The sequence below is a fragment of the Gymnoscopelus microlampas genome, assembly GCF_963454915.1.
Source record: "Gymnoscopelus microlampas genome assembly, chromosome: 9".
NCBI lineage: Eukaryota > Metazoa > Chordata > Actinopteri > Myctophiformes > Myctophidae > Gymnoscopelus > Gymnoscopelus microlampas.
The window spans coordinates 20366904-20385447 of NC_139946.1; the positions used below are offsets into that span (position 1 = coordinate 20366904).

Here is an 18544-nt window from a genome sequence, read left to right on the forward strand (position 1 = left end):
AAGGTTAACAGCCATCAGTTAGGCTTTAGATGATGCATCTCAATGCCACGTGCAGATGAAACTAAGCAGAAAAAAAACTGTCTATAAAAAAAAGTCTATTTTATTCATTTAACCATGTAGACCACTGAGAATGACAATCTCTCCTTCAGTTGAGCCCAGACCTAGAAAACATCAAAAACAACATATAAACTGTATGGATAAAAAAACACACATCATAAACTCTATGGATAAAGAAAACACACACAAGAATGCATAAAACTGCAATTACACTCTGCAGTCAGGCAGTAGGCCAACAGCAGGGCTGCTAGGGACAAGCCTATAGATCTATGGTAAAGAAAGCAGCTCTTTATCGAGCCCGACTCCAGATCAAATCAGCCTTAGTATTTTCCTTCTGTCTGAAGGATATTTTCTGTCTTTGCTTTTAAAAACCCGCTAATGGATAACTCTTAGTGTTCAGTAAATGGTAAACATTGACTCCACAGAGTGCTGTACATATACTCAGTGACCCTCACATCACTGGAAGGAAAACCAGCTAGCTAACTGAAATGTAGCGAACCGACTGGCGGGTAAGGGAATGGAATTACAAACTAACTAGAAAAGCATGCACCTCGGAGTGCAGATCTCCGCGAGGCCTGGTTGCCTACCCAGGGCTGCATCAGTCGATTCATCAGACGATTCCCTCTTAATGGTCCGATTCCTTAACGGTTCCCTTTAACGATTCCTATAGGGGGTTCCAAATGGACCCTTAGAAGTCTGTAACTCTGAGTGTAGTGTACAAATGAAACCACATGGACCCTTTCGGGTCCATTTGGTTCTATTTGTACCCTCTCAGAGTTATGGTGGTCCTTAAAATTAAAATGTTTGAGAACCACCAGTATTGTAATTGCATAGCAGGGTCTGACAGTGGGATCAAACCGGTTCCGGCAACGGTTCCAAATGTGATGGAAACAATTCCGGTTCTCAATGTTGGATCCGGTTCCTCCGGTTCCGGATCTCAACCCTAACGAGGACGAAACAGTTTGTACGGTCGTGTCCCGACCGGTAGAGCCGTCGATACTGAAGAGGGGGGAGAGAAGGGGGTGAGAGGGGGGTAAAGGCTCTGTAGAGCACCCTGATTGGCTATTTAGCTCGTTTGGTCAGACAAGTCAAAGCACGAGTAGAGAAACGGTTGTTGCCCCTTCCCTAGCCCCTGTAATCAGTGTTGCCATGTCGGCTTATTATAAACGACTGAGCTTCTTTTTCAGTAAAGTTGCTTGTAAAAATTGGTAGTTGCGTGTTGCGATTTTTTGGGCTCGTTTCTAAAGTGTAGTTGCTTATTTAGGCTTGTGTCCAAATGTTTCAATTATTATTTAAACCAGTGGTTCTCAAATATATCCATGAAAATGTTTTGTGCATGTGTGTTGTTAGAATGTTTCAAAATAAATATTCCATATTTCATTGCAAGAGTTTGACAATAGACAATCTACAAGCTCCGTTGTGAGCTTATAAATCTGCTATTCACAAATAGCCGATGTATATAGATTTAAAGTGCTCATGTGGCCTAAATTGCTTCTTTTGGGCTTGTTTTCCTAGACCTGGTTGCTTATTTCTCTCACAAAATATGGCAACACTGCCTGTAATAATGAGTCCTGATTAACATCGGCCGACAGTTTGTGCTGAACTAAATGGCAACTTTTGCCAACAGTCTGTTGTAGTCTTAAGTAGTCTTAAGTAATCTGTTTGGTGGAGAGTCACCTTAATATGAACCTTTACAACCAACCACTACTGTATGAGTGGAATTACATCCAGTTACAGTAGATTCCAGCTCACTATAAATGGAAAAAGCAACTAATGGCCAGATGGCTGTGAAGAGAAATAAAACAAAATAAAAAGAACTTGCTGAATGTTTTCTGTCACTTCCTGACCTGGTGTGACCAATTGTGCAGGTGGTCAAAGGTCCGAAATAAATCTCTCAGTCCTGCATGCTCGGGATGCCGACTGGGTTTCCACCCAAGCAGGAAACATCCCACCATGCCAGGCAGTGCAACCCCAAGTAGGTGGATGGTCTGATGGGTTCATGGGCGTTGTGCCACACTGAGTAGGTGTGAAATAACAAAACAGACTGTTTGTGCCCAGTGGGACGCCCATCCTCTTTGTGCTTGGGGTGGATTTGGGTGTCACTGGATCTAGATGCGAGTGGAAGATAGAACAAGCCGGCATGCTGCCGAGAGTTTGATGTTATTTGTATTGCAGGGTGCACACATAACAGGGCTCGAAATTTACTTTTATACTTGGTAGTACACACACACACACACACACACACACACACACACACACACACACACACACACACACACACACACACACACACACACACACACACACACACACACACACACACACACACACACACACACACACACACACACACACACACACACACACAGAGTGAGTTTCTCTCTGCAACCGACTTGTCTCATTTCTCAACTTGAAAATACTTTCAAGTAAATACATATTACTTACTGACACATGGTGAGATTGAACGCTGGAATGGCGGCACAGAAGCGCCCAGCGACATCTCCGCTCCGTTGTGTCAATGATTAAACTATCTCCACGCTACTATAGCACCAGAGCTCCTGTCAGCTCACAAGGGAAGAGGCACGTTTGTTTTTCCAGATGGCAGGGGAAGAGGAGCGCTTGGTCTGGTTCACTCTACGTGGTACTCTTATTTGCACTCACACAAATTCTCCCAACTTTATTTTGAGGTCGCACAGATTTCAGGCTCATACTGTATGCGACCAAAACGTTCGCAATTTCAAGCCGTGAATGTACAGTATGTACACAAACACACGAAAAGACCCATGGTTTGCAACATACTTTCAGGCATAAATTAGACATAAGTTTGAAAGCTGGGATTAGACACTGAACTACGCTCAAAAGGACAGTATTATATAACCTGGGCATTGGTCATTACCCAACAAATCAACCGATAGGTCAGCAATTGGGTTAGCAAGAAAACTTCAGGTTTAACCCTTGGTTTTCAGGCTTATTAGGGTATATCACTATGGTGACTACTACACTGGCCTGCTCCAGAGCTGTTATGTTCAAGATAACAGATCAATGCATATAAAAGCACCGCCTACAGTCCAATAAACTATCTTGGAAAATGGTATCACCATTCGTAGAAGATCCCATGGAGCTCATGTGTGGACCCTGAGAGGGTGGAGGGCAAGAGAGTTTAGAGACCGGCAAAACTCTTTGGCAAAAAAAAGATTCTCAGAGGGAGTTATCTGGGTCAGCTTCTTGAGATGTTGGCTGCAAGCAATATCAAAGCCATTTCATTGTGCTCTTGTATACCTAAAGCATATCATCCTATTAAAGAGACTGATTGAAGCACTAAAGCCTTGTACTTGCACTTATGAAATCATAAGTGTAATAAGTGCAATATTATAAGTGCAAGTACAAGCCAACTTACTGCTTTGAATTATGGTTTTATTTAAAAAAAAATATTTGCCCCCCCCAAGTCCATTTTACACTGCTGTGGTTGCAGCTGAAAGAATAAGGCTCACCATGAGAAACCTTGTTGCTGAAGAACCTCACCAAGTCAAACCTGGTCGAAACTCGGCCGCGAGGAACAGTTTCCGTGTTGACAGCCAACTCCTTCACCACTGTTGGGGAAATTCCAGTGGGAATTCACCCTCATTTGCTGGGGCAGTTCCTCATTGACAGTAATGCTGTCTATTAACTTGTGTCGACTAAGTATTGATCGAGTGCGGACTAGCTGAAACCAACTCGGACTCCTGAATCGCTATCCTCCACACCTGCCTGTCTAGTATCAGGGTCTTGAGCTCTGCAGTCACGCCACAGTGTGTCCACATAGGTGGTGCGCCTCTTCCCCCTCCTACAGTAGCTGCACTTTGGGTTGGCTCCCAGTGTCAGTTAATAAGGATATGGCTATTTGACAATCAAATTATCACCCAGAATTCTTATCCAACTGAGGGCTGGCAAAAAGTAAGACAGAACCATGTTCAATAGTAGACCCTGTAAACCCTGAGCTCACACAAGAACACACACCTCTGGCGACTGGCTTTTGTCATGGCCCAGACAGTAAAACAAAAAAACTAAGAACACAAAATAAATTACAGTGAGAGAGAGAGAGAGAGTTTTGGCAAGACATGCTGTCGGATCAACAATGGAGCGACATGAGTTGGGGACAGACGAGATGGGGTGGGGGGGATAACGAGAGCAAGAGAAGGAGAGACTGAAAATAAAGTCAAGTAAGTAGACAGAGAAAGAAAGAAAGAAAGAAAGACAGAAAGAGGAAGGCAGGCAGGGGGAAATAAACAGAGAGAAAGAGAGTGAAAAAAAGATATGGGTTGACCCTGTGGCGAGCGGCGTGTCAGGGTGTTGTGGCCGAGGGCAGGGCAACCCCTGCATCTCCCCTTCTCCCTGTACCACCAGACAATCCCCCCCCCCCCCCCGCCTGCACAGATCTTATCTACCCACTGCACCCGAGTGCCGTTTCCCTGGCACACAGCAGCATGTTTTGCTTGGGACCAAGCCCTTCCTAGTATTTTACTGTAGGAGCTCCCCACCCCACTCCTCCTCCCCCCAGGCCAGTGGGCGCTAGACACTGGGCGCAGGGCGGTCAAGCCCCGCCACTTCCACACACTCCGCCATGACTGGAAATGCCGGGGTGAGTGCATCATACGTACAAACAACACTTCATAACAACTTTGTCCTGCTAGATTGACTCAGACTATGCACATAATATGAATAGACTGCCTTCAAACAATGGCCTCAAAGGATGAATACGATGCAGTCGTTTGAAAAAGCACAGGCCAAGTTACATGGGCGGTTATGTCACCTAGTCAGATAACAGTTTTTAACCTCGTATGCCCTTCTGGGAGTCCATAATTATAGGCTCCCAAGAGAGTTATATTACCCAGTCTGTTACTCCAATGCTAAATAAGTTACCCTTTAACCAGGAACTGGAAAATAAAGAGTTTATGCTTTAAGTGAGGTGAAGTGCAACATCAGATAGTAAGCAAGACCTGGCCGGAGTCCAAAATGACATACATCAAAGCAGTATTAGGAATGTGTGAGGGTTAAGGGCAACTTAAGCCCTAAAACTGTTTGTTGTACAAAAAATAGAGAACATAGCCGTTGAATGATGTTTTTTTAACTCATTCACTCAATACATAAATAAATCAGTCAATGCCAGCGATTGTTTGATTTTTTTACCTTTTCAAGTAGTCACAGAATATTTATCTCCAGTATGATCGATCCCCTGATTGTTGCATGGGGGGTTTCACTGTGCTTCCACAAAAGAAAAAGAAAAATGTCATCGCGACCCTCCGTTCGCTTGTTATAGGCCTTTGAAAACAGCATGTCTCATCAAAAATACATAGTAAAACACAGGAGGCGAGATACAGGCGATTTCCCAAATAAGTTAACCAGGAAGTGAATGGAGCAGTAAATCTTAGGATCACGTGATCTCCTGGTTCTGTGTGCATCCGGGGATGAAATGGTCACTCATTTGTTAGCGAAGAGCGCCATCTAGTGGAAACACCAAAAAACACAAAGTCCTTGGCAGTCTGGGCCTTTGGATAAAAAGTCGTCCTTGGCAGTGAATGAGTAAGATTCTCGCCTATAATGACAATGTCCAAAATAGGGACACACGGTTGAAAGCTTAAAAAATGCCCCTGAAAACAGAGGGTGAGGGGTCAAACCCAATATTTTCTGCTGACATCATTTCAAATGTGTTGTAACAGGTTATTAATTATGGTGACTATTCCGTCACCATGGCTTGCCAACTTGGGACGGCTGGCTCATCAACATGCTAAGCTGGGCCATCGGCTACTCGGCGAGGGCACTCGGTTGGCTCGTTCAAGCGCACCTCATGAGGCTCAAGACCTCGCTGTTGGCGTGCCTGCTTTGTTGTCAAGTGAAATAAAAATCGCAGAGGACCCTGTGAAAAAAGGGGTAGGATATGCACATCCCCAAAATTTCTTTAAACACGGTCCTGGACCCAAAAATAATCAAGTGAAGAAAAAGGGAATGTCCGCACCCGATAGGCTGCTCCCCCGTCTTTTTTATTATGTTAACAAAACAACAACGTTTCACCCATGCAGGGCTTCATCAAGAACATGGGACCCTGGGAACATAGGGATGACCCAGAACAAATGCAGTTAAAAGGATGGTTCTCCAGGTGTCCTTACCTTCAGAGTCTGGGACGCGATGCCCCAGGCAGTCCTCCTCCCCTCGGTTAGCTCACTCTCTCACCACACCAACCTGGACCCCTGGGAACACATACACACCCACCCATTAGGGACACATCAGTCAAAGGCCTGGCCAACATTCAGAAGCATGGAATGTGGGTAAACTCATAAGTAGCTCTGGATAAGAGAAGGCCTGTCACAAAACGATTTTTGCATTATCGCCAAAATCGTCTTCATGTTTAAAACTGTTCATACGTTTTCAAACATTTGAAAAAATAATGGAAATGGTAGATGTACAAACTCACACAACGGGTCGTCAACTTGTAGATCGTCTATTTCCACTGTTTTCTTTTACAAATGTTGAGTATAAAATGATTAAATATGGCCTATTTTGGCATAGTACATTATTTGATTATTGGTATCGGTCATTGTCAGTCATTTATTTATATATTCCAAGTTATTTGTCTACCCAGTGCAATTTTTGTTCAAAAGCCAAACAGAAATGTAGTTTTCATGTTCCAAAGTTCAAATGCCAAAAAAAACAGTTAAATCATTAATTACAATTATTTGTATGACAATTAATCGTCAAGTACAATTTCATGATTGTGACAGCCCTAAATGAGAGCGTCTGCTAAATGCTTAAATTAGCAACTCCACAGGAGAATTTCAAACTGAGGTAAGACTGTGGCTGATACATCCGTCTGCTCTACCAGACATTCTAGGAGATGATCAACCCACTGTCTGGGTGTCACACTAAAAATACATTATGTTTCATTAAATATTCATCTGGGTGGTGAATTTTAAGAATCAACCACCCAGTGTGGCAGTTGTCAAATAAATATTCCTGAGTGCAACATCGTACAACAATTACTACATTCCATTTCCCCAGGGGCCAGGGAAAGAAAGATCCCCGGTTCGCACCCCGACCCCGGTGTGTCGTTGAAGTGTCCTTGAGCAAGACACTTAACCCCTTGATTGCTCTCCAGGCGCTGTCCCGTAGTGCCCACTGCTCATAAATAGCTAGGATGGGTTAAATGGAGGAACATTTGCGTAATAGATGTACAGGGACGAAGAAATATCCCAAAAGGAGTGGAGTCCATATTATTATAATTATTATTACATTAACTGCATGGCAACAGTAACAGAACTCAAGTTTAGTGTTAAGGACTAGTCATCATCTAGAGGTTATTCTTCTATTAAGAATGTTTTTCATTTGTCTGATAAAATAGTGAGAAGTAGCTGGTGAATTTCAGAATCCACCAGCTGATGTGGCTGGTGGGTAAATAAGTTGGTTTCTTGCCCAAGTTGTGGGGATGACGAGAGAGAGATCGGTCTGTAAATACTGGGATGTTGAGAAACCCTTCATTGGGCCTCAGTGCATCAGCTCAACCTCAGGGATATTTATAGATTCTATGGTCAGGCTTGTTGTTGTCCGCTCATTTGATTAGCCTGCCATTGTGTCTGGTCAGCCCTAGTAAAGCTCTGTAGGAAAGGACTGAGGCAGCTGGTGGCCTTTGGTTGGACCACAGAATTAGCTGTGACTGTCATCCGTGTTGCTGGGATGCATTAGTAAACATGGGTTTGAGAAGGAAAGTCATGGTGTTGACATAAAGTCATCACCACCACTGTGATCATGAAATGTGCCATTTAAATATAAATTGGTTTGATGATATGGAAAGAATATTTAACCGATATTATGAAGAACTATATACACAACCAATATTCTATTGTACTGTATATGTGTAAATGTACTGAGGAAAATATACAACAGAGGATGGGTATCTGGTCAATATATTATTAGTGGCTGGTCATCACAAGGAAATGGGGAAAGATGGAACCCCGACCCAGGAGCAATGGACAGAGATGATAGAGGAAATATACGTGATGGAAAAACTGACACCGCTTGAGATTGCAGGAAGCACAAATGGAAGAAAAATGGGGAAAATGTATCATGTACAAGAACTCAAACAGAGACGATGACTATGGAAAGGACATCTGATATTAGATGATGGAACTCACAATTGTGACTCCCAATCAAAAGTTGATGTTTGTTTTGTTTGTTGTTTTTTATGCGGGGGGGTGGGCGTTTTCTTTTTGGACACCTTGTGTGTGTGTGTGTGTGTGTGTGTGTGTGTGTGTGTGTGTGTGTGTGTGTGTGTGTGTGTGTGTGTGTGTGTGTGTGTGTGTGTGTGTGTGTGTGTGTGTGTGTGTGTGTGTGTGTGTGTTGTTTAAAAAAATCTATAAAAATGATAGCAACCAAAATAAAGCGGTTTGACATCTGCTTCGATCCTTGCAACAACAAACATCCAACGTGCAGTGAGATATTCATTTGAAACCTCCATGAGCAGGATTCTGAAAACCTACCTCCTCACTGGCTAAAATATAAAAGGTATACTAGAGACAGAATATTAGAGACAAGCACTCCGTCAATTTAGACATGTTTTCAAACACTAAAAGTGGCGATACAACAACTTAAAACTGTTGTAGTAGAAAGGTGTATGTCGTCAGTGCTTGCCAACAACAAGTACGTATTTTCAACTGAACAACGCAACTCATGTTGACACTTTTTACAGCTCAACGTATAAATTAGCTTTTAAAGCGATCAACAAAACGTTCCACTTGACGCACAGTAGACAAAGGTCCACCTGCATCCACCAATCAGACTTTTAACGAATGCGTGTCCAGTGTACAAATTGTGACACTAGATGGTATATACAATTAGCCAGTGTCCCTAAATATGAAATGTAATTGATATGTCAGAAGTAGGGTTGGGCAATATGGACAAAATTAAATATCACACTATTTTTGAACAAATGCCTTAATATCAATATTGTGGCGATAATATATATTTCTCTTTTTTTCAAACGTTGTGGAAAAAAATCTGATCTACGATCTCACAATGTGTTGCAATGCAATTTCTTGTGAGCTTGTTGATCAGCTATTTCCACTGAGAATGTTTTAAACTATAAAATGATATATAAAATAGTGTAATATAAAAAAGTGTTTAAACCTGGACCATATAAATATATTACAAATACAAGATCCAAAATCCCAGACAATGTCTAGTCTCAAATCACAATATCTAAATATCTATCGATATAGCCCTGGTCAGACGTTTAGATAAGATAAGAGTCTTGTCTTTTCTTAGTCACTACTTATTGTCCTGGTGACGCAGACAGTATCAGCATCACCAACATCATCAAGTTATTGAGGACACATTCTGGGTTTATACCTGACCTGGGTCTTCAGTTACATTACATAAGTACAGAAGTCTACAAGAAGACAAGTTTATTTATAGTCCTTAATCGCTGTTCCCGTCAATGGGCTTTACAAGCCCACATTTGACAAAGGAAACAAAACAACACTTCCTGAAAAGAAAAAGAAAGAAACCTTGGGAAGGTTACAGTTACTGTACATTACAGTAGTGTTCCTTTCTACATCCCTCTTTCCTGCCCCTCTCCAATTATATGATCTAGAGATAATCCTAAATACGGAAATGCATATGAGCGAGCGTCACAGGACCATACATCTGCAAGGTTAGAGCCAACAGCATCTATAGGCCACCTCTCAGATTGGTCATTCAAAGCCTCTGAAATTCTTCCACAATGCAGCTCTCAACCCAAACTCTCTGCAGTACTGTATATTTTTTAAGAAAAAGACAAGACAAAAGCAGATACTGTATAACTGTGAAGCGCTAACCTTTAACATACCATTTAATCCAGTGGTTACAAACCCTGGTCTCCAGGACCCCTGGTATTGCTGGTATTACATCCTACCAGCATTCACCTGGTGCCGTTTTAAAGCAAGCAGTCTAATCATAATGTACTACTGTTTCTCGTAAGACCTGGTAGGATCGAAAACCAGCAGTAATATCCTGTCCTGGGCAGGAGTACGAAACCAGTGGTTTGAACTATTGCACCTTAGTCCTTTCCAGTACCTTTAACCCAAAGAACACAGGCAATGATAGCAGGGTAGATGTGTGTAAAGAGCTCTCAAAGATTGAGCAATTCCTTTGGAGTCGAGTAGAGTAATTTCCTTCAAAGACAGCAGTTCAGCCGCCCCCACAGTGCATTTCACAACATAGCCTGCCCTGCACATGAGCAAAGCTAAATGATTATTCACAAACCAAGGACTGCAAATCAGACAGATTAAATAATGTTTGTAGTACTTTCTATTATTTTTCTCCCTCCTGTTCATGAAATTGCAGGTTTTTTTTTTTTTTGAGGGGGTTAAACAATGAGCCATAACCCAAAGGCAGCTGTCAATTCATGGAAGCATTCCGAGGGAAAATAAATTGTTGCCCGTCGTGCTCTCCGCTCAATATGCTTTCTTTATCCCTTCCTGTCCGAATCACGGGGCATTATAGCTCGTCTTTGTTCCACCACCGTGGGGCCCGTCCTGCAGTAGATCACTTTGGCTATTGGCCTTGGGTTTCAATCTATGACTACCTGCCCTTCCTTTGGTCACAGGACAGGCCAGGTTGCGATCTATGACCCTTCTAGCTTTGTTTTACAGTCTCACTCCTGGGTTCTGTCCAGGCAAAACAACTTGAACATACAGGAAACATTTAGTATCTATAACCCGTGATATCATGATATTCAGTTGTATGAAATATGCTGAGCAAAGACAGCTGTGATCGTAAGTGCAAGCAGTGATTTATGGTCTGAGATAAGCAGTTACAGGTCTGACCACCTGTGCCAATCACAGGAGTATGTAAACACAAGTCAAACGGAATAGTGCGACTGCCTGTATTGTAGCTAAATAAACAAGAGTTCCTTCCACAACAGTGCGCTTTCAAACTATCCTGCTAGTCTAAACACGAATCAGCCAATTCCAACCCACCTGCAAATGTGAAAAGAAATTCCAAAAACCTTTATTAATAATCCTGAGGATAGGCCTCAGCTGTAATGCAGACACTTTCCTCCCACACCCAGTGGAGCAGAATCCAGAATGATGAAGTCCAAGATCCCCTGGTGTTTTCGAGAGAGCACTAACTTTATATATCCAACCTGTAAGGTGCTGGGCTGGCGTTACCATGCTACGAACAGCTTCTGTCCATCCAGGAAGAAAGGGGCGGAGTCGAGTTGACATGGATGAGATGAGGGGAGTGAGGGATGAGGGAAAATGTCTATAAGGGATGATATAATGTGCTGGATAAAAGGTGTGTGCTTGGTATCTGACTGAGAGTTTACATCCCAAGAGAGAGCCATGAGATCTGAAGAAAAGTGGAGGTGGGACACGTCACACACATACACACACAAAATAATCTAGTAGAGATCAAACGTGTGCAGAGTTCTAAGTCAAGCCACACGCTCTTGGATTAGAGGCATTGCTCGACAGCCTGGAAAAATCTGCTGATACCGTTGTCCGTGAGATTGTACTGTAGTTGTTGTTTTTTGTACTAAGAGGGGTGCTTTATGGTGCTGAATGGCCCTTGGTGAGGTAGGAGCAGATGTGAAAGGCTGCAATAAGGTTGGGAAATTACCATCGTCCACCAGCCAAATGCTCAGAAATTTGGGCTGTGGATGGCAAGTTTATTTTCCTCCAAGAAAAGATAAATACATTTAAAAAAGACATCGCAAAATGACCAATAGAATAAAACCTTGTAGATTAGAGCAGAAAAATCTCAAACAGCAACTACATTAACAGGAGAGTATAGAAAGCGGCTCTTCTTCAGACTCGGACTGAAGTCTGAGGAAGAGCCTGTGTTGCTTGAAATGAAACACCACTGCATAAAACAAAGTCCTCTTAATTTGAACTATAAGTGTGCAGACCTTTCTGCTCTAATTTATAGGTTTGTTTTCTTTGCCAGAGTGACACTTGGGTAGATAACCAGCCAACCATGAAAAGATTCTGCTCAAACAGTGGCTGGTAAATCTTGCCAGCTGCTGTAGCCGTTAAAATGTTTTAGGCCCTTGCCGTCATGAATTTGTTTACTACCACAGGCCAAATAATCTTTTGCCAGAAACAGTCATTACACAAGCCTCATTCTTGACAACCCACGTTAAGCTAGAAATGCCACCTACATAAGGTCAACCAAAGATGAACAAAGGAGGAATGTCTCAAAACAGAGTACACTAATGGTCATTATGAGATTTAAACCCTGCCAAGTCATGATGAACCACAGAGGCTGTGGCAAGAGACAGAAATTATGGTAAAGTTGCCTGATCCTTAAACACATGAACCCTATTGTCCCTATTCTGGGCATGTAATGATAGGAAAACATTCAGAGTGAAAATAGCCAATCTACAAGCTTACAACGCATCACAATATTGGCTATTCTCTGCAAAGAGGTTTGTTGTTGTAGAGGGAAAAAGGAGGGGGCCAAGTACAGACTCCCGGGGTCCGTGGTCAACAAAATATTATGTAGGGTTTAAATGGTTAATAGATACAGCCTCTCAGCATGTCATTCAAATTCTAGTCGATGTTAAACCTTTGAACGTGCCCAGTTCTGACTCCCCCTGTGGCAGGCCGCAATGGACTACTTGTATCTCAGGTTTGCGTTATCGTGCAAAATTTCACAGTTGTTTCTATTTTCAACCAAAGCACTTCATCATGCTTCTAGTGATGGAGGGAAGAAGGGGCAGCTGGTTTGTCTTGGCCTTGTTGGAGGTAAACCGCCAGGGGCGGCACTATTAAGGCCCAGCTCTCTGAAGTGCGAATCAGGGGCTCCGAGGGCAAACAGTACTAGGCAGCTCAAGGGACTTTCACCATGTCAGGACATTTCTCATCCCAGCTCTGGATCAACATTGGCACATCTTCCATCACAGGCTGCTGTCTTAGAGCTCACCTGTGAAAAGTACTCAGGCACTAGCTCAAAGGATCGGGAAACATTGGCGCCACACTTCTCAATCCCCCAACCTAACCACCTCCAAATTTCCAGTTTGAGAGGACACCAAGCTTTCTCTGGGAGTGAGGGTAAAGGTTTAGAGGTCAAAAGGGCAAGATCAATACCAGGGATCTTGACCATGATAGTGAACCTTTTCACCCACTGCACAAGGGGGTGCTGGGGGGGGGGCACATTAATGCTCCAGACATACCAAAGGAACTTTAACAATGGAGAAACTCCACTGAGCTTGTGGCGTACCCAAATGCCATTGTCTAACCCGGTCCATAGAAATGCACAAGGCAAACCTGTGATAAAAATAAAGTAACTGCGACAAGCCTGTGCTACAGCTCTACGACACACTCTACTGAATGAACCAACCAAGATAAAAAAGCAGATGGATATAGGTCTTAGCACAGCCAAGCTAATCTCTTATTAACAGACGTAATTCCAAGACACCATTGGTCACAAAGAGACACAACAGTCAATAATGTTAAGTAGCCCATTTATCTTCTTAATATTACTTTAAGGAAGCCCATGGAGAGATTCCATTGGCTTGATTCATTTACTTTACTACCACAGGTGTTTCTCAGCTGACATTGACCACTTTTGTGATATTGGTGGTTTCATATTGGAAGTTTTCCTCGAACCGATTGAGGGTCTTAAAGGGCTGGGGTGTCGTTTTCTTTATTTTGTAATATGTGGACCCTTTGTTACAGTAATAGTGATTAAGAGCTACCGTATACAAATAAATGTGAATTGACTTTATTCCACGGCTAGGGTATCCCCGGTTTGTGAAATGTGAAGCCTAGATATTTAACTGAATGGGTCATCTCTCCAACTGGGCTGCAAGCCTTGAGGGTTATCAGAGCTATGCTGCCTGGAACTCCCTCAATAAAATGACTCATTGTTCACATTAGGAAGGGGGGGGCACAAGCAACTATAAGCACGTTTTATTGTGACCTCTTAGTCACAATTTCCTCCATCAAATGCCCTATTCATGAAAAATGAAAGTTTTATCTGATTATTTAAACTCACCAATATTGCGCCTCTACGGACAGCTTGGGTCATCCTCTTTGTATCTGCAACCACAAATCAGCTTTTGTCATGTACACAGTATGTTGGCTGAGCAGCTTTCTGTCAATAAAGTCTGTGTTGTTCTTTCACACCTCTAGATTACAAGCCGCATCGTGATTCTCGCAATATTTTAGTATGTTACTCCTGCGCATGTGCACGTCTGAGGGAAGCCACAAGGCGCTGTTGTTGTTTTTCAATGCATTCCGCGCATGCGTGCTTCCGACGGGTAAAAATGGAGCCGACAGACGAGTTGACAGAGAGAAGCCGCTGGTAGTGTTGCATTGTAGCGTTCTGCACTACCTTTCATTTCCCCATCTGTCTGATAAAAAGATGACAGCCAACAATCCCAAACTCCCACATCATTCGACACGCGGGCCGCAATCAAGAAATAGCGAGCGCAGTCGGGGTTTCATGCGAACCTTTTCAGTGGTGGAGAACGCTGGTTTAAACATTTAATCAGCGTTCAGAACCACGTTACAAAGTGCCAAGTAGATCGCATTTGAGCACAAGTGTATTGCCTGCGATGTATGAGAACATGAAGGCAAGAGTTACTGAAGGGCTGAGCCATGTAGAATTGATTGACATAACTAGATCATTGAGCATGTCTCCGCCAGGCCAAGTTGCCTACCCAGGGCACGAAAACTTTGGAAGGCAGTCATAGCCACTTGGAATGGGAAAATATTTTAACTTTAAACATTTTATTTTAACATTTTATTCACTCAAGAAGTTAAACATAGCCTGAAGCTACATAGTGTAGCTTCAGGCTGGAAGCACACATGCGCTTCAGCCAACACATTTTAAGAGCAAGCCGATGCGCCAGACGCGTTCATTTCAACCACATTTCCCATGATGTCTTGCGGGTTGTGGGCAGTGCCGGCATGAGTGCCTGTTTTCCTGTGTGTAGTTGGTTAGACTTAGAAAACTACAAGCGAAATGGCTGCCAAGAGGGGTCAACGTGCGGCACTTCTATTTTATTGGTTGGTGCACGATGATTTTTGTGGAACTAAAAAGGTATACAGATAAGAGAATGACCCAAACTGTCCATAGAGGTGCAATATGGTGAGTTTATTGCATTGAATACAATCAGACTAAACTTGACATTTCCATGAATAAGGCACTCTATGAAGGAATTAGTTGTGACCAAGAGGTCGCAACTCGCAATACGCTACCTGCATGCTAATGCAAACCAAGGAGATCCACTTGCCTATATTTACAAGCTTGTAGATCAGCTATTTTGGGGGGAACAACACAATGTACAACCAACTATAATATAAGTTTTAGGGTTCCATTTCATATAAACAATGAAGCCAAGCCAGAGGATGAATACATACCATCCATTCCATTGTGATCATACTTTCTACTGTTACTCATACAATACACTGAGATGTTATTTTAGGGCTGTATGCAGCTGTGAATGAGCTAGTTGCATCAGGCAACAAGTTACCATCTATCCTAGGTGAACTTTGTCCCAGGATGGACCTGGAAGATTTAATATTAAAGCTGGTATTTGACATTAACCAACTACTGGAAACATATCCGAGGGGAAAAACAAAGGACACAGGATTGAAACAGGAGTGAGATAGATATATAGATATAGATATAGATATATAGATATATAGATATATCGATGTGTGTATGTTAAAAAGTCAGCAGTGTAGTATATTTTGTGTATTTCTTTAAAGCACAGTGAGTTTTCATTGTGACTGTGTGATATTGTAGACAGATATGCCACAAAAATCATCATTATTGGGTCCCTTGCTACTTAGTTATAATATCTTAAATCCAAAAGCTCCAGCATGTACTATGCTATGAGATACAATAAACATTTTGGCAAAGGGAAATGAAACTAGGCATAGGCCAAGAGCAAAAGAATGTAAAGAAAGTGTAGTACAATGTGAAGGAAACAAATGCTTGGCTATGAACACAGTAACATAAAGCCCCCCCCCCCCCTCCCAATTCCTTTGCGGTCTTATTTTCTCACCGGTCTTTCATTGCTTTTATAATTATTTGATAACATCTTCTATAAAATTACTCGCAAATGTCAATAGACACCATGCTCATGAAACTAACAAATTGAAGATTTTACCTCACTTCAGATGAGCAGCATGAGCTAAAAACGTACTACAAAGCTGACTGCTGTTAAGTCAGTCAGCTGGGGACAAACATATTTAATGACAAACAGTGATGAAATCCAAAGAAAATGATTTCCTAAAAGGGCACTTGGCTCTTAACAGAGGTAAACATGTGTTTTATTTACATTTATAAACAAAACATTGCCTTACAGTAAATCAGCAATAAATAACTGATGGCTGGCTATCGTCTTCAAATTATATAATGTGGACTCTGGTTATGTATTAGTTTCCCAAGCTTTAACTAGAAATTAAACTGCAAGTGTGCATGTTTACACCTTATATTTCACAGACAATATTTTAAATCAGTAGAACTCAAACTGGGGTCTGGGGACCGCCAGGGGTCCTTTTGGCTATTCAAAAATAGCCGATCTACAAGCTCACAATGTGTCGTGAGCTTGTAGATTGGATATTTTTGGAAAAATCTAGAAAAATCATACAATTCTTCTCTGATGGGGGTTCTGGTAACAGGAACGCTCACCCCAAAACACTCGCCCCCATTTTTTCCGGACCGCTCACCCCCAGCGGTTCTTGTATTCGTGTTACTGAGGTTAAGGTGAGGAAAACGTTTAGGATTAGGCATAGTTTTACTGAGGTTAAGTTTAGGAATAAGGTTAGGTGTAGGCATAGTTTTACTGAGGTTAAGTTTAGGAATAAGGTTAGGTGTAGGCATAGTTTTACTGAGGTTAAGTTTAGGAATAAGGTTAGGTGTAGGCATAGTTTTACTGAGGTTAAGTTTAGGAATAAGGTTAGGTGTAGGCATAGTTTTATTGAGGTTACCTTTAGGAATAAGGTTAGGTGTAGGCATAGTTTTATTGAGGTTACCTTTAGGAATAAGGTTAGGTTTAGGCATAGTTTTACTGAGGTTACCTTTGGGAATAAGGTTAGGTGTAGGCATAGTTTTACTGAGGTTACCTTTGGGAATAAGGTTAGGTGTAGGCATAGTTTTATTGAGGTTACCTTTAGGAATAAGGTTAGGTTTAGGCATAGTTTTACTGAGGTTACCTTTGGGAATAAGGTTAGGTGTAGGCATAGTTTTACTGAGGTTACCTTTGGGAATAAGGTTAGGTGTAGGCATAGTTTTACTGAGGTTACCTTTGGGAATAAGGTTAGGTGTAGGCATAGTTTTACTGAGGTTACCTTTGGGAATAAGGTTAGGTGTAGGCATAGTTTTACTGAGGTTACCTTTGGGAATAAGGTTAGGTGTAGGCATAGTTTTACTGAGGTTAAGTTTAGGAATAAGGTTAGGTGTAGGCATAGTTTTACTGAGGTTAAGTTTAGGAATAAGGTTAGGTGTAGGCATAGTTTTACTGAGGTTAAGTTTAGGAATAAGGTTAGGTGTAGGCATAGTTTTACTGAGGTTAAGTTTAGGAATAAGGTTAGGTGTAGGCATAGTTTTACTGAGGTTAAGTTTAGGAATAAGGTTAGGTGTAGGCATAGTTTTACTGAGGTTACCTTTGGGAATAAGGTTAGGTTTAGGCATAGTTTTACTGAGGTTACGTTTAAGAATACATAGAGTCGACCGTTCCAAGGTCGCCGGATTTGACCCGGGGCGAGCATGTTTTGGGGCGAGCATTCTTGTATTCGGGGTTCCTGGTACAAAGTCTGTACAAATTTGGGGGTCCGCAGTCTGATACGTATCCATTTGGTGGTCCTTGACATGAAAATGTTGGAGAAACAGTTTTAAACCAGACCTCCTCTTTATGTATTATGTTTTTACAGCTGTGTTAAATGCGTGGCAAGAGAAGTACACTGATTACAGTCACCTAAACTTAAGACCTACACTGTCAGTTACTGACTTTTGACCACTGACTCCTGTCTGGACTCTGGTGCACATGGACTTCTAGGATGTACATTGCCGTTGAACTTTGGCAGATGCTAGTGAAGGATAACTGCTGTTCTCTGTCAGGTCAATTTGATCGAAATGTCTAAACTAAGTCTAAACTATAATGTAGCTTGGTGTGCAGGTTCTATCCTCCCCAACGCGTTATTATGGATCCCACGCCAGCTCTTGGCAAGGACCGCTGATTGGTCAGTAGTCGCTGTGATTGACAGTTCTCGTTTTTGCAACTATGCCTAAACCTAACCTTAACCCTAACCTCAGTAAAACTATGCCTAACCCTAACCTCAGTAAGACTATGCCTAAACCTAACCTTAACCCTAACCTCAGTAAAACTATGCCTAAACCTAACCCTAACCTCAGTAAGACTATGCCTAAACCTAACCTTAACCCTAACCTCAGTAAAACTATACCTGCCAGGGAGTCAATTAGACAGTTAAGGCAGGTCTATATCCTGGAGCGTTGGTGGGAT

General features: G+C 42.2%; 1 protein-coding gene across 3 annotated transcripts in view; it reads right to left on the bottom strand.

Moving 5' to 3' along the window:
• The window catches only part of atp13a3 (ATPase 13A3), a 63224-nt gene that overhangs the window by 42676 nt on the left and 2004 nt on the right, over positions 1-18544 (bottom strand). For 2 of the 3 annotated variants that reach the window (XM_084065749.1, XM_084065747.1), the window contains exon 2: positions 6201-6281. The gene's annotated coding sequence lies outside the window, so the exon portion shown is untranslated. Of the gene's footprint in view, positions 1-6200; positions 6282-14064; positions 14109-18544 lie in introns of all 3 variants that reach the window. The other variant, XM_084065748.1, reaches the window with a different exon arrangement.